The sequence below is a fragment of the Cupressus sempervirens genome, chromosome 6 (assembly GCF_028749045.1).
Source record: "Cupressus sempervirens isolate cs-2001-9-10 chromosome 6, ASM2874904v1, whole genome shotgun sequence".
Taxonomy (NCBI): Eukaryota; Viridiplantae; Streptophyta; class Pinopsida; order Cupressales; family Cupressaceae; genus Cupressus; species Cupressus sempervirens.
In genome coordinates this window covers 263,518,155-263,535,110 of record NC_143123.1, presented here as the reverse complement: position 1 = coordinate 263,535,110, position 16,956 = coordinate 263,518,155, and positions in this window count along the sequence as shown.

Sequence of the window (16,956 nt, the reverse complement as noted above, 5' to 3'; positions counted from 1 at the left end):
ATATATCTTAGCTATAGATTCCTCTATAGGAGAATTATTGGCACAAAGTGATGAGACTAGTACTAAATGTGCTATATATCACATCAATCATATTTTGGTAGCCTATGTGATAAACTACAACAATATTGAAAAGGCTTTCCTTGTAGTAGTCTTTGCTTCTCAAAAACTCAGACATTATATGTTGGGACATACAGTTCATCTAATTGCTAAAATTGATCCCCTGAAATACTTGTTAAGCAAAGCTATCCTTATTGGCTGCTTGGCTAAATGGATGATGATTCTTTTAGAAATTGACATTTAGTACGTCAAACATGAAGCTATCAAGGGGCAAGCTATAGTTGACCAATTGGCTGATTTTCCACTTGAAGATACAATGCCTATGTAGATTGAGTGTACATCACTAAGAGGACTTGGAAAATATTCTTTGATGGTTCTCATATATAGAATAGGGTAGGGACAAGAATCTTGTTTATTTCAGCTCACAGTTACACAATCCTAAAATCATACAAAATCTTATTCCCTTGCACTAACAATATTGTAGAATATGAGGCCTTAACAAATGGGATCAAAATGGCTCTTGAATGGAGAATTATTGAATGACATATCTATGGAAATTTCCAACTTTTCCTAAATCATGTGAACAATCAATCAAACCAAAGATGACAAGTTGGTACCTTACAAGAAGTTGATTAATACTGTGAGGAACTATTTCACATTCACAACATTCCAATAAATTCCTTGAGCAGAAACCAAGGATGATGATGCTATGGCTACTCTAGCATCTATCCTCTAGTTGCAAGAACATGAATCATGATTTAAGTTCCTAGTGAAAGAACTATATCATCTTGTCTACAATTCCTCAAAAAAAAATGTGATTTACACCATTCTAGATCATGATTCATCCTACTATGCTACAATCTTCACTTACTTGTGTGATTAGGTTATTCCTGAAACCCTCATGCACAACATAAATGCTAACTCCCTTGCAATGCTTCACATTACACTTTGGTCTCTGGTGACTTGTATAGGAAGGGTCTAGACAGAACATTGCTTAGGTGTTTAGAACTAGAAGAGTCCAAAAAGGCTCTAGCCAAAGTCCACGATGACATTTGTGGGCCACATTCCAATGGCCTTGTACTTGCTCAAATTTTTTTTAGTGTGGGTTACTATTGGCCAACTATGCAAGCTGATGCTATTCATTATGCTAAGTTTTGTAAGAAATGTCAACTTCATGGTAATTTGATTCACACTCTTGGATGCAAGCTCATACCCTCTGTTACATGCCATTTCAGAAATTAGCTTTTGACTTGGTAGGAAAAAATCATCCAAGTTCATCTAGTGGCCACAAGTTCATCATTACAGTGACTGAGTATTTCACCAAATAGGTTGAGATTGTGCCACTATCTACTACAATAGGCAAACATGTTGCCCTATTTATGCTAAACCACATCATTTGTCATTATGACATTCCTTCATCCATTATTACTAATAATGGAGGACAATTAAAGAAAAAGGACCTCAAATAACTATGTAATAAATTTATGATAAAACAAAATTGGTCCTCAATCTACTACTATTAAGGGAATAACCAAGTTGAGACCTCTAAAAAAACATTGTTGAAAATCTTGCATCGAACGACTCACATGTCAAGGAAGGACTGGCACTTACAAATCAATTTAGTGCCATGGGCCTATAAAAATACCATACATACTCTTACCAGGTCCACACCCTTTTCTTTAGTTTAATTCTCTAAGGTTGACTTCCCCTTAGAAGTTGATATCCCCTCATTGTGAGTCTCCTTGCATGGATTGATAACTAATGAAGACCATAGAGCTATGTAAGTACAAGAACTAGAAACTCTTGATGAATGTTGCAAGGATTATTTTGATCATATGAGGGCTTATTAGAAGCACTTTTCTACTACATATAACATGAAAATTCATCACCATGAGTTCCAAGTGGGTGAGCTTATGCTTAGAGAAAATCCCAAAAATCAACAAAACAAAGAGCAGAAAGGGAAGTTTGAACCTAACTAGTTGGGCCCTTACATTATCACAACAACATTTGGATTAGTTGCTTATCATATTTCTACTTTGGAAGGGGAAAAATTGGCAAAGCCTATAAATGTCCTACATTTAAAGTAGTTCTATGCTTAAGGTCCACAACTTATTTTGTACAATCTATTGATCCTGAAAAAATCCTAAGAGTCAGAAAAAATCCTAAAAAAATGATCATCTTAGTGAAAACCTAGCAATAGGTACTTTGATGTATCACCAAAAAAATCAAGAAGTTCAAAAAATTTAAAAAAATTTGAAAAAAGTCCTCAAAAAATATGCCAAGTGGTGAAAACCTAGAAACAAGTGCTACTTGGACCCTTGTATCTATGCCTATTAGTTTTAATCATTCACTTTGTAACACATTTCCTAGGTTGCAATTGTTTTTTGTCCGCTTCTCTAGGGAACAACTACTTAGCCTATTTAGGTCTCCTTGTGCATTAAGGTTACTTTGGAAACTCACAAAAAAATGTTTGTCAATACTACCACATTTGATATCAAGTGTTTCTTAATGCTTTTTAGATAGTCTACCTATAGTCTCTGATGTAGTGATATTTCTCACTATCATAATCAAGTCTTCAAGAAATGGCTAAGTGACTTACACACACACACACACACACACACACACACACACACTCTAACATTCAAATTTATAGGCTATGGTGAACTTTATCTTCTTTGTGTGTTGTCTATGATAATTTATTTGCTATGTGTTCCCTCCCTAATAGTCTTTCAAGGATGTCATGGACTAGAAGACTGGGGGCATGGGTCATGTTTACTTGCTTTCTACTTGTGGGTATATTTTGTTAGTCTAAGGTTTTTAGAGAATTTATGGTTGTTCTACTTAACACTTTGACTTGCAACATATCATCCTTGACTATTTTTGCAAGATTGCACTCGGGGGTTATCCTGGCACTTATGCATTAATATAGGTGTACTCTTTCTATAGTAGACTTAGGGAATCTAATTGCATAGCCATCTTGACTTACATGTCTTTGATGCTTAGATTGGACTTCCACATTCCTATATGATATTGTTCATATTCATATCCTCAAAATTATACTAGTGATGGTTAATAGATCTTATGATGTCCCTAATAAATGCTCAATGATGTAATTAGAGTCTAAATGTTATATGTTTCTTTTAGGTAAACCATTTTGCATAGAATTTTGTAGCTTATTACACTCTTACATAGGGGGAGCTCTCTATTCATCTTTTTCAGACATGACGACTATCTAATTTTGTACCTTCTTTTCTTCTTCTTGATCATGTCTTTTTCATCTTCTTTATCTTTCACTTTTCCTTTTGAATATCTTGTCATCACAAGGGGTTAATCTAAAAATCACATCTGATCTATCCAAGTGTTACATTTTTTTCAAAACATAATTCTATATCATGCACATAAGAGCTAAACATCATAAATGAAAGAGATCCATGAGCATATCAACATGAGCATAAAAGAAAAACATACATGAGCAAGAAATTAAGACATCACATGGAAACTTAAAGTGCTAAAACATCCATCAAAATGAGACAAGTACACAAAGCTATCAATCAAATCTAGTATCTCATATATATCCAAATGTGTCCCATACATATATAATGTGAGATCCAAAATCTAGCTATCCACCTCAAAATACATGAGGTATAATAAAAAATTGGCATGAAATATCAACCTAGACCTATGATTGACTCCCACCCTCTGTAGCTAGTGGTGGCCTTGTCTCCTATCTAGTAGCTATACCATACCCTTTGATCTACTTGCCCTCTTTGTGTATATAGGTACCTGTTGGTCTACTAGAACTACATCAATGTATAACCTATAATAGTAGGCTACCCTAGCTATTTGTTGCTCCACTTCTTGTTAGGACTCTACTAAATCATCTCTCAAAGAGAGCTCTTGTCTATCAACCTTTTCCCACACATCCACTAGGTTTTGGTCCAACACAATGATAGTAAATTGATCTGCCTACAACTCTGCCTCCACAACCCATAATCTATCATCTCGATCATCCTCTCATCTAGCTGGTTGAATTCTTGTACCTCCACTAGCCCAACTTTCCTACATCTTAGTGGATGCTCCTCCTCGTCCTATTGCTCTGCCTTCCTCGTGGCTTGGGCCTGGGCCAACTTCCTCCCAGCTCAAGAACTGCTCTCAACTTCCATCCATCTACCTTTTCCTTTGCTTCCACCACCATCTCCTACATCCCCCTAGTCCTATTGCTACGAGTGGGGCATCTGGTTGTGTAAACCTAGGAATTGAATGTATCTACATCTCCTATAAATATGCTTGGGTCTACCCCCACATCTACTACTTCTAGCCTATAATCCCAAGGTTCAAACACTAAGGTTATTTTATCGTGGAGGGCTGTCTAATAATCTAACATAGGAAGTCAACCTTGTGCCTCTTCCCCATGGTACCATGCATAGCTATTCCTCTCTACTTGGACTACCTGTCACTTTGCAAACTAGTGCCATACCTAGTTGATCACAAAGTGCTCAGTTATCTCTACATGCCTCCCAACTAGTGGTCAACTATACTGCATATACTCTAACTCCTAAGAGTTAGACCATATGTGGCACTATCGATATGGCTTCCATACAAATGATGTAAGCTCATCAAAAACCAAACAATGATAGGTGACATATCCACTATGGGTATATGGTACAAAACCTGTATATCTAAAAATTTTAGGCTCACTGCTCTCTCATGGTTAAACCAGTGACCAGATGATAGCTATGTGCTTTGATGCCCATATCTATGCCAGTACTTCCCCACATGCCTAAGAATACCCCTTATGATATGCCACCTCATGAAGCTCATGATACATATCTATGAGGATCACTGGTCCCCATGTCATCCTCTAGGGCCACCTAATTAGATCAGCTACCAACTTGCTCCATCCCAGTGGGAAGGTCTTCTAGCTCTTATCAGTATCCAAAGCTTGGGAAACCAATGAACATGGTAGACACTAGAATGGGTACTCCTCACCATACTCATCTTTGAGTTTCTCCTAGCTCAAATAGTGTTATAAGATGGTGACATCATTGAATATCTCCTACATAGCTACTCTCCCCTTTGTCAGGGTCTGATTGTAATAAACCTATGACATATAACAAAACCTTGCATCAGTATACCTCGCATGGATATCTAAACCTAAAAATTAAAAAGAGAAATAAAACATAGAACTCATTGGATCACCATAACATGGTACTCAAAGGATATGATACACATCCTCTAGGGTGATGGTTGACTCTCTAGTATGTAGGTGAAAGGTGTTTTGCTCACTATGTCATCGCTCAACTAGCACAGCCAACAACCCATGGTTCAATTGTATATGGGGCATCAGTCTAACCCACTTTAGCCCCATAATTGATATGGTGGCCCTCTTAGCATTAGTGAGATGCTCTAAAACATGCAACCCCACCACTTTGGGGCCCTGATGTGAAGTGCCAGAAACATAATTTGTAGAACAAGGACAAGAAAACATCAATAACATTGAAAAAATGATCAAAAGTGCAAAATACAAGTCAAAATGCTTAACAAATAGGTTGTGTGATATTTCTTGCTATGTGTAGGTGATAATTTTTGCTAATTTAATGTCATGTGATTCTTTTCATTATACCCAAGTGATGCTTTTTACCCAAGTTATATTTCACATTGTTTCACGTGAGATTTGGGTATAGCCCATATGATATAACTTTGCACACTGTGTGATACTTTTTTTTTGTGAAAAATTTCATAGGATATTTTTTAAAGTAACCATGTGATTATTTTTAAAATATCACATGATTTTTTTTCATACATCCTTAAAACATGTAAAAAAATGCTATAAATGCACCAAAAAAGGGAAAAAAAGTTAATGACTTACCGACACCTCATAGTTGAGAGGCCAATTGTGCAACTAGTTGCACTTGAAATGGTATTGATGGTCAGAATGTTCACTAACGCCATGTTTCTCTCTCTAGACCTCTCAAAAGCTTTCAAAAATCACAAAAGACAAATGAATTAAAATGACATTTGGACCCCTTATATAGCCTTCCAACCTCATTTTGGCTCAATTTTCAAACTCCTCAGAATTTTGTGAAAATTGCACCCCTAGCTAATTTTTACTGTTGGAATTATGATATATTTGTCATCAGTCACAACACTTATTTGATTGTGAATGTTTATCGAGCTACTCACCTAATCTACAGTTGATACCAAGAATTTCTTTGGAAACCAAGCATATGGGAAGTTAAGTAGTATTTACCAAGTTCACAGTAGTTACCAAGAAGAACAGTGTTCTTCAAGCAGTTAGTGATTAACGATCTTTGTAGTGTTTACCAAGCAGACAATGCTCACCGAGTCATCAAAAATCTTAGTGTTTACCAAGTAAACAAGGTAAATGAAGGAATTAGTGTTTACTGAGTAAACAAGGTAAATGAAGGAATCAGTGTTTACCGAGTAAAAAAGGTAAATGAAGGAATTAGTGTTTACCGAGTAAAAAAAGGTAAATGAAGGAGTCAGTGTTTACCGAGTAAACAAGGTAAATGAAGGAATCAGTGTTTACTGAGTAAACAAGGGAATCAGTATTTACCAAGTAAAGAAGGTTATCAATGGATTCAGTTTCTACCGAGTGACACAACATTCACCGAGTCACCAATGGTTACCGAGTTCCAAGCTACTCAGAATGATTAGTATGGATCATGCCTCTACTCTTATTGAGTGCATGATGATGTAGGGTATTGAAGTGGATGCCGAGTATCAAAGATCACCGAGTCAGTTTGTGGAACCCAAGTTTTTTACCACCTGGCCGACTCAATAATGTTTGTTCACTTGTGTTTTGGCCGACCTTGCCAGTGTAAATATTGGAATGGTATATATCATTTGAAACAACGAGATGCTAAAAAGAATTATTGTTGGTTGTGGTGTGTTACAATATTTTGAGAAGAAGGAAAGCGAATTACCAGCAGAACAAAGGAATACAACAAGGTCAACATTGGTACAGAAAATTTATATCCATCACATCAGGTGATCAGAGCACAAAGAATCTTATCTGCAAATAGTTGTAACTAGATCTACTACTTCATCCCAACAGGTGAATTAGTTTGTAAATCCTTTAAAAGGGTAGACTTAATAGTCTTTTGTAAATCTCCTAACAGAGTGCATACTTCATTGTATGTTTGCAAATCCTTTAACAAGGTGGATGTAGCAATCCTACTTGCTACTAATAGGGCAGATCATCAGAAGTGATCATTGTAGGTCTTAACCAGCCCACTTTATACTATAGTATTGAAGTTTTGTGGGTATCATCCCCACCCAAGTTTTACTTTCTAAGTGGAAGGTTTTTGGGTCACCAAATCTGTGTGTTCATGTGTTACAAATGTTTAACTTTTCATGCATACAATAGTTTAGATGGATGAATGGTAAAAATATTATTATACATAATAGAGTTAAATTTTTAGAGTTACTGATTCACCCCTCCCCTCTCAGTAACCTTGTTAGTCTTGATTATTTCCAACTGGTATCAGAGCATTGTGGTTCTCAGGATAAAGTTTGACAAATTGAGCAAAGATCAAGAACAATGGAGATATTTAGACTTGACAAATCTATTGAGAATGAAAAGCTAGATCTAGAAATGGCCATGACTCAACTCAAAGAAGCAAAAGAGCATCTTTCTCAATCTCTGAAAAGAAGAAAGGAACTTGCAAGAAAAATGAATGATCATCAGTATATTGAAGAAAGGATTGAAGACCTTTTACCATCAAGTAGTTCAAATGAAGCTAATGAAGCAATCAAGGAACTCCTAGCAAAGAATGGTTCTCTACAGGAAGAAGTAAGAAAAATCAGAAGAGAATAAGAAATCCAATCCATCAAGCTATGTGAAGTTTTGGAACAGAGAAACAAAGCAAATGAAGACTTAGAGGTAAGAAATAATCTATCCCTTTAGCATGATGATCTTATAGGAAAATTATCTAATGCAAATGAAGAAATTATGAATCTAAGATTTGAGAATGAAAGTTTGAGAAATGATTTAATCACTGAAAGACAAATCAATGCAAGTTTGCAAAGTGATCTGAGATTTGAAAGACAAATCAATGAAAGTTTGAATGACTTAAATGTTGAAAAACAAGTCAATGAAAGGATGATAAAATCTCAAGTAGATATGGATCAATTGAATTTGCAAAATGAGCAGAATCTTCATAGACAAAAAGGTAAAGCAAGCCTTGGATACAATGAAGAAGGTGAATCTTCCAAACAAGGTACCCAAAAGAATCAAAGACCTACTTGAAATCACTGTGGAAAGTTAGGTCATACATCCAATAGATGTTGGAGCAATGGTAAAAGAAAATTCAATGGTAAATGCTACAATTGCAATCAACATGGTCACAAAGCAAATGAATGCAAGGAAAAACCAAAGTTTGAGGGCAAATGTCACAAATGCAAGAAACAAGGTCACAAGGCATCTAAACATAGATCAAAATCATTTTATCCACCAGAAAAGGTTATCAAAGCATAATTTGGTTGGGACTACAATACTTGGTGCAGATGTCACTACTGTGGAGATTATGGACACATTGGAATAAACTGTGCAAGGCATCACCTAAGGAAGAAAGATACTACTATAAGATGTTATACATGTATCAAACTTGGTCATATATCCAAGAATTGCATGAATATAGGAAGAATTGAAGATGAAAAGAAAGCCAGAGCTGACAAGATTCGAAAGTAGATGAGACAACAGTGGATTCCAAAATCTACCGAGCTAGAAAATTCAAATAATGGCTATGTCACTCAAGAAGTGGGTGAATCCACCATTTCTAATTAGACTTATCAAAAAATCAGGGAATGCATCTTCAATCAATATCCTAAGCAGTTCCAGAATATAGAAGTGCAAAAGACAAATTAGTATTTCAGATACTAGACATATTTCACTGTGATGCATCTACTGAGCAAGGTTGATTTCAGACTTAACCAAGATAGGTCGGTAATGTGAAAGTTTTTGTTTTTTTATCGAGTTGCAAGGTTTACTGAGTAAGTCAGTGACTATCTGAAAAACCCTAGGTCATCTCAGCTACCTTCGTACCTGAGCATTAATGGGAAATTTTTTCATCAAAAAGTCAAAATTTGATCTCATTTTTCACAGTGAATTTAGAATATACAGAGCAAAGAAATTTCTAGGAGTGCATAAGAGAGTTCAAGTGATTTGAATATTTTCCAGCAAAGAATTTGTTTAACGAAATCATTCACTCACCAAGCAGCAATGGCATCCACAAGCACCAGCAGAAGCAAGGCAAAAAGAGGTTCTAAAATGCTTGTGAAGGGAGCAGAATGGAAATCACCTAGCTTCAAACTTGTTCCCACCATAGCCAAATCGCTCGACCCACATGGAGCCCAATCGAAGATTCCACCAAAGGTACTACTTATAAATGACATTCGTACTCATTTCAAATGCACTGTTCAAGAAATAGGGACACTAGACATGGATAATGCCCTAGCCAAGTTGTGTGTGGACAAAACCCTAAAACTCGAGCACAAACATCTGGAAACCAAAGGTTATACCCATATCTCGCATCTTCCAAGGAACTTTCAAATGAAATGGATAAGATACATCTTAAGCTGTGTGCATAATGGACAGTTGTGGTTAGAGCAACCTGTCCTGATAACAAAGAAGATGATTCATAAGATCACGCTTTTGCCAATGTTAAGCAAATAAAAAAAAACTAAAACCCTAAGTCAGGATGAACTTCAGAGGTTAACCCTAGCCAAATGGGATGGCAAAGGATTGAAACCTAACAATGTATCTGATGCAGAGTTAGGGTTTGGAATCTATTTGATTGCATATGAGATGTATAGTTCCAGCAGATTGAATAGCGTGCCCTATGAGGCTGTAGATTTAGCTTATAAGGTTGTCAAGAAAAACATGGAGTTTGACCTAGCAGATGTGCTGTTCAAACAACTTAATAAAAACATGGACAGTATAAGGACCTCTAAAATCAACTCCTATAAATTTGGTTCTTTGTTAATTTGTTTATTTTTCTTTGTACAAAAGTTTTTCCCTTCAAAAGGTACAATAGTATGGAGGAAAGTCATTCCAGTTTTGTATCAAATAAATGAATTTGTAGCAAAAATGGGCAAAAATTTTGATAGTATTATGGACAATTATTTTGAAGACTTCAAGGAGAGGATGAATAACAGGTTCAGGATTCCTCCTAAGCTTGTTGAGGATTACAGAGATGATGTATGTTTCATGGTGGACTGTGACAAGGTGTACATCCAGGCAGTCAGACAACGAGTTGCATGGGTAAAACCTCTTCCTTATGAGGTAAATATTGATGAAGCTAGAGACATAATAGAGGCACTGGTAAATGAGCCAATAGACCCAAGACAACAAATTTTTGGAACCTATGAAGAAGCTAAGGCCAGAATTGAGCTTGAAATCAAGCTACCATAGGCCATTAGCAAGGGCAAGAGGAAAATAGCCAAATTGAAAACCTCTATCGGTCCTCTTATTCTCACCGAGGGAAAAGGTGAAGATGAAGAAGGTGAAGAAGAAGAAGGAGGAGAAGAAGAAGAAGGTGAAGAAGAAGGAGAAAAAGAATCTGTAGAGGAATAACAAAAGAAGAAAGGTAAGGTAATCATTACCGAACCTAAAAAGAAGCCTACTGCAGTATTCACCAGAAGAACTAGGAAAGGTAAGTAGGAACCTATACTAGTTAGGCCTACACCCACATTTGAGCAAAGGCTCAAATAATTGGAGGAAGGAGCTGGCATCAAAAATTTCAAAGCATTGAAATTTGAAACTAGAACTGATGTAGAGAAAATGTAGATTGAGGAACTGGTACTCAACAAGATGGGTAAATGGAAATACTCCCCAGACTAGATTGCCCCTCAAATCTCAAAAGAACTATTGGAGAGATTGCAACCAAGATGGGAGTTAGCTACCTAAATGGTAAAAGATATTTATGAGCAATCTCTAAGGAATCTCTGACCAAGTCTCACTGGAGCAGAAGTAAAAACTGAAATAAAAAACCATGAAGGTAAAATGATGATCGGATTCCACACTTGTTTGATTTTGATCAAAGACATTGAACATGTTGTAAATGATGCTACAAACATGTGGAAAAATATATATCATCTACATAAGCCCAATGAAGATCCAATAGAAATCAAAGATGATGACAACAACAATGATGATGAGCTTGATAACACTCCATCTGTCACAATCTCACCAGGAGAGTTGCATGCACTGATGGAAGATAAAGAGGAAGAAGATAAGGAAGAAGAAGCTGAAGAGGTAGATAAGGAGGAAGACGATCTGGTGAAAATTGCAGCAATAGTTATTACATCACTTCCTCACTCTCCACCTAAAACTGTAGCATGATCAAGGTTGGAGTCAGCTTCAGTAGGTTTGGTCACATCTACATCAAATATATCATCAGCACCTACCACATCTCAGCTCTAGGTATCATTAATGGAAGTGTCTACCACTTCATCTACCGAGCTGCATTCCTTTTCTTCAGTTATCGAGCAAGCCTTCTCAGCTCCATCATCACCAACCGTAATAACAGTAAGTTTTGTAATTTTGTCAATTCCAATTTGTTCTACAATTTTGTCAGCAATATCTATATCTACTTCAAACCCAGTTAGTTTAGATACTGCATCACTGAGTGTATCACCATTTGCGACAAGTACTTCAGTTTTTGACTCGACATGTACTCCTATTGTCACTCCACCCTCAAGTATCCCAATTTTTGTTGCTAGTCCTTCTATCTCTACCATTGTGTCTATTCCCAAGGTCAAACCAGTCATCATAGAAGTCAAACAAAAGCAACCATTAAGACTTATGATCACTGGAAAGGAAATTCCTGAAAACATTGACCTAGAGACTGAGATAGTAATTCCAAAGATTGACTATGAAAATGCTACCATTGAAGAAATGAGGTATACTAGTCAACTAATTGAGATGAAGGCTATGTAGAAGAAGCTAAGGTCTGAAAGGGATAAGGAATATAAAATAATTAAGAATTCTCGAAATATACTTACAGAGGCTATAGGTGTTGATGTAGATTCTACTCAACACATTTTGATCTAGTTAGAAGAGGCAGTCAATAAATTCAATGAGGATACCTCCGATCAAGAAAAGTTGATGGAGAAGACAAAAAGAAATTTTATAATAAGGTGCTTGAGCACATTGCTCAGCACATAGCAATGAAACAGGTTGAATTAACCTTAGTTTTGGCTAATATTGAAAATTCTTTTAATAATGTAACATCTCTTTTTTCTAAGCTTTGTGATGTTACCGAGTCTACTAAGGAGATAAGAGAGAAATTAAATAAGATAGATGAGGATTTGAAGGCAAGCACACAAAATTTGAAGCTTGACCCCAGTTCAACCTCATCTCATCACCTCAGGATAAAATTTGTTAGAAAAATAAGTAGAATTGCTGAGAGAAGAGTCAAGGATCAAATCTACATTGATAGATATTCAAAATATGATCCTTCCCATCATGGACACAATGCAAAAGCACATTTCCCATTCAAAAACATTGATCCATGACAACAATTTCTCCATTGCAGACCATGTGATTGAACTCTCTGTAGAAGTTCAAATTTCTCTATCCACATACAGAATCCTGCAAGGGAATTGGGATAAGACTCTACAACTCATTCTTCGAGTACATTCAGTGTTTATCTCACATTTTGGTGTTTCTATGTAAATACATTTTTTTTTTTTTTTTTGGCATTATTGTCAAAAAGGGGGAGAAAGAGATACTCAGATAGAGTTATTGGTGAGATAAATGTACAAAAAGGGACAAAGAGATACTGTAAATAAAAGTCATATAACTCATGTAAATACCTTGTGTATATTGTATGGGGGAGTCATATGTAAGGAAGCCATGAATATTCAGTGGAATCAGGTTTCAATATGTCAGATATTGTATATAAGTGTTGGCTCATAAGTGTTTTTGTCACTAATGCCAAAGGGGGAGATTGTTGGAATTATGATATATTTGTCATCAGTAACAACACTTATTTGATTGTAAATTTTTACTAAGCTACTCACCTAATCTATATTTGATACCGAGCATTCCTTTGGAAATCGAGCATATGGGAAGTTCAGTAGTATTTATCGAGTTCATAGTAGTTACCGAGCAGAATAGTGTTCTCCAAGTAGTTAGTGATTACCAAACTTTGCAGTGTTTACCAAGCAGACAGTGCTCATCGAGTCATCAAAAATCTTAGTGTTTACCAAGTAAACAAGGTAAATGAAGGAATTAGTGTTTACCGAGTAAAAAAGGTAAATGAAGGAATCAGTGTTTACCGAGTAAACAAGGCAAATGAAGGAATCAATGTTTACCAAGTAAAACAAGGTAAATGAAGGAGTCAATTTTTACCAAGTAAATAAGGTAAATGAAGGAATCAGTGTTTATCGAGTAAACAAGGGAATCAGTATTCACCAAGTAAAGAAGGTTATCAATGGATTCAGTTTCTACTGAGTGACACAACATTCATCGAGTCACCAATGGTTATCGATTTTCAAGCTACTCAAAATGATTATTATGGACCATGCCTCTACTCTTACCGAGTGCATGATGATGCAAGGTATTGAAGTGGATGCTGAGTATCAGAAGGTCACCGAGTCAATTTGTGGAACCCAAGTTTTCTACCACCTGGCCAACTCAGTAATGTTTGTTCACTTGTGTTTTGGCCGACCTTGCCAATGTAAATATTGGAATGGTATATATCATTTGAAACAATGAGATGCTAAAAAGAATTATCATTGGTTGTGGTGTGTTGCAATATTTTGAGAAGAAGGAAAGCGAATTACCAGCAGAACAGAGGAATACAACAAGGTCAACATTGGTACAAAAAAGCTATATCCATCACATCAGGTGATTAGAGTACAAAGAATCTTATTTGCAAATAGTTGTAACTAGATCTGCTACTTCATCCTAACAGGTGAATCAATTTGTAAATCCTTTAATAGGGTAGACTTAACAATCTTTTGTAAATCTCCTAACAGAGTGCATACTTCATTGTATGTTTGCAAATCCTTTAACAAGGTGGATCTAGCAATCCTACTTGCTCCTAACAAGGCAGATCATCATAAGTGATCATTGTAAGCCTTAACCGGCCAACTTTATACTACAGTATTGAAGTTTTGTGGGTATCATCCCCACCCCAATTTTACTTTCTAATTGGAAGGTTTCTGGGTCACCAAATCTATGTGTTCATGTGTTACAAATGTTTATCTTTTCATGCATACAATACTTTAGATGGATGAATGGTAAAAATATTATTATGTAGAATAGAGTTAAAGTTTTAGAGTTACTGATTCACCCCTCCCCTCTCAGTAACCTTGTTAGTATTGATTATTTCCAACATTTACATCCTGAATCCATTTTTTGGGATCAAAATCAAAATTAAAGTTCATCTTGATAGTCAAAATCACATTTCAAAATTCTACCTTCTTCTATACAGTTAGCTAACCTTTTGAGGTTTAATCTTCAAATCTTCATTGGGGCATTTTCATTTCTCCATGTTATAATCATTTCTACACTTCATATCTACTCTAATTCAGATTTTCATGTCTAAATCATCTTTCTACTCGATTTGACCTAATTTTCATGCTTTATACTTCATGGTCAACTCTGGTTAAACTGGGGCATTCTATCATTTTCCTTATGGTCACTCTTTGGTTTTAATAATCTATCTCTCATCTTGGACATTGCTATATCTTGATTTCTCATAGCTAGCTCATTTCTACATCCCCTTTACCTAAATTCAATTTTGATCGTAAGGGGGCATAAATACTGTATCATCACTTGCTACAACTATCTATTTCTCAGGAACATATGTCTAATCTTTTCATTTTGCTCTCAATCTATCTATTTTGATTGGTGTTAACATTCTTCTTGAATTTTGATATTGTCTCTTTCCTAGATTTCAATACTACTACTATCAGGTTGTACATTTAGGATTTTCTATTTCTTTCTGTATTTCATTCTTTAGAATTAGATATCTTTATCTATTTTTTCCTACTTGGCTTTCATTTTCTTTAACGTAATGTGTTTCTAGATTGATCACACATTAGTCAAAGAGGGTCAAATGTAATCACCTAAAAATAGTCACCTAGACTATTAGCCCCCTTCTCAACATTTTGGCTAAATTAATTAATCATTTACCTAGGCCAAATTGCTAAAAATTAATTAATTTTATTATAACCTAGTTTGACTATGCTATCCTAAGTTCATTATTTGATTAAAAGACCATGTCACCTTTTAATTAAATAAAATACCCCATTCTTCTAACCCACTCAATGCGCACACATAAAGTCTTATTTCTATTTTACAAATTAAAGGAAAAGACTCTTTTTGTCTCACATTCAAAATCAACTCTTTTTTTATTGGTTGACTTGTGTGTGCACATGGTTCAAGACCATTTTAAAACTCCACCCTTGATCATCCATCATTTGATCTTGATCTCCACTATTTGTACATCATTAAAAGAAAGAGCTCTCCCCTTGTCTAAGGATCCACACTCTTTAGTATTGTTATGTTGCAGGTTTCTCATTCAAATCTTTAAAGAAGCTTTGTGGAGAACTTCTATTTCTTGTCTACTTTTTAGTATCCATAGAATTTTTTTCTTAGAATCATATTGCATGATAGATTAGTTTCTTTTTGCTATAATCTAGCTCACATATCATAACTAGGCTAGTTTGCAATACTATCATCTTGCTTACTATAGCTACATTTTGCATGTCATATTAGCTTACTTCATGTTTGCATTGCATTTTGAGAGTTCTTATTGCATGGTTTACTAGCAAGAAAAGTATCTCTAAGGCTCAGCTGAGAGCCCTCATATACTTGAAACATACTTTCTTTCACTCCATGGATAGGGAGATCTAAGCTAACATCCAAGCATTCTAATCAATTGGATAGAAGGGTTTAGAGTGTGACACCTTTTAAGTGTACAATCAGTACATCATTTTATGGTTACCATCCCCACTAGGGTTTTTCCTCTAATCAAGGGTTTCCTTAGTTAACATATTTGGTTTCATTGTCCATTTGTATATTGTTACAGTTACTATTGTTATTGATCACAAGTTTGAACTTTAATAAGGTTGATAAAAGTTGTATTAATTAGATAACTAATTCACCCCACCTCTCTTAGTTATCTTGGTGGACTTTACTTTCTAATATGATTAACACAAGAGAAAACATGAGAAGTTTGAAGCACTTTGTCTTGGACCTTATGTTATTGTTGAAAAGGGAGGATAAATTTCTTGTAGAATATTTATGGAGAAATTTAGTTGTTCCCAATGCATGGGAAATACTTAAAATATTTCTTTTCTTAAGAAAATCAAGGATAATTTTTATTTTGTATATAAAAAGATTAGTTTACTATTTTCTTTCATTCTTTAAACTATTTAGATTAGATACTAATGTATAATCTCCAGAGATATCTAGGATCTTGCTATATTTATGAACATACATAAATTCCCAAAAATATCCACTATTAAAACATTAATTTTTAGTTTGATTATACCCTCAATCTTTCATTCTTGAAATCTTGATTGACCTAATTACTAAATTTTCATCATTAAACTTAACATCTTTATGGTATACATATTTTTTCATAAGAATAGTTATTGTTGGTTTATTTGTGTAGGGTTAAGGATAATTTTATCAATTTTCATTCATATGCAATTTGGCTCTTGAAAACCAACCATTAGCTAGGTAGCTTAAGGGTAACATACACACACACACACACACACACACATTTGTATCTATATGTATGTATTTATGTAGTTATATATGTATGTATGTATACATAAATATGTACATATGCATATGATTATATGTGTGTGTATAAACACACACAATCACAACACACAAACAGATTTTGTATTATA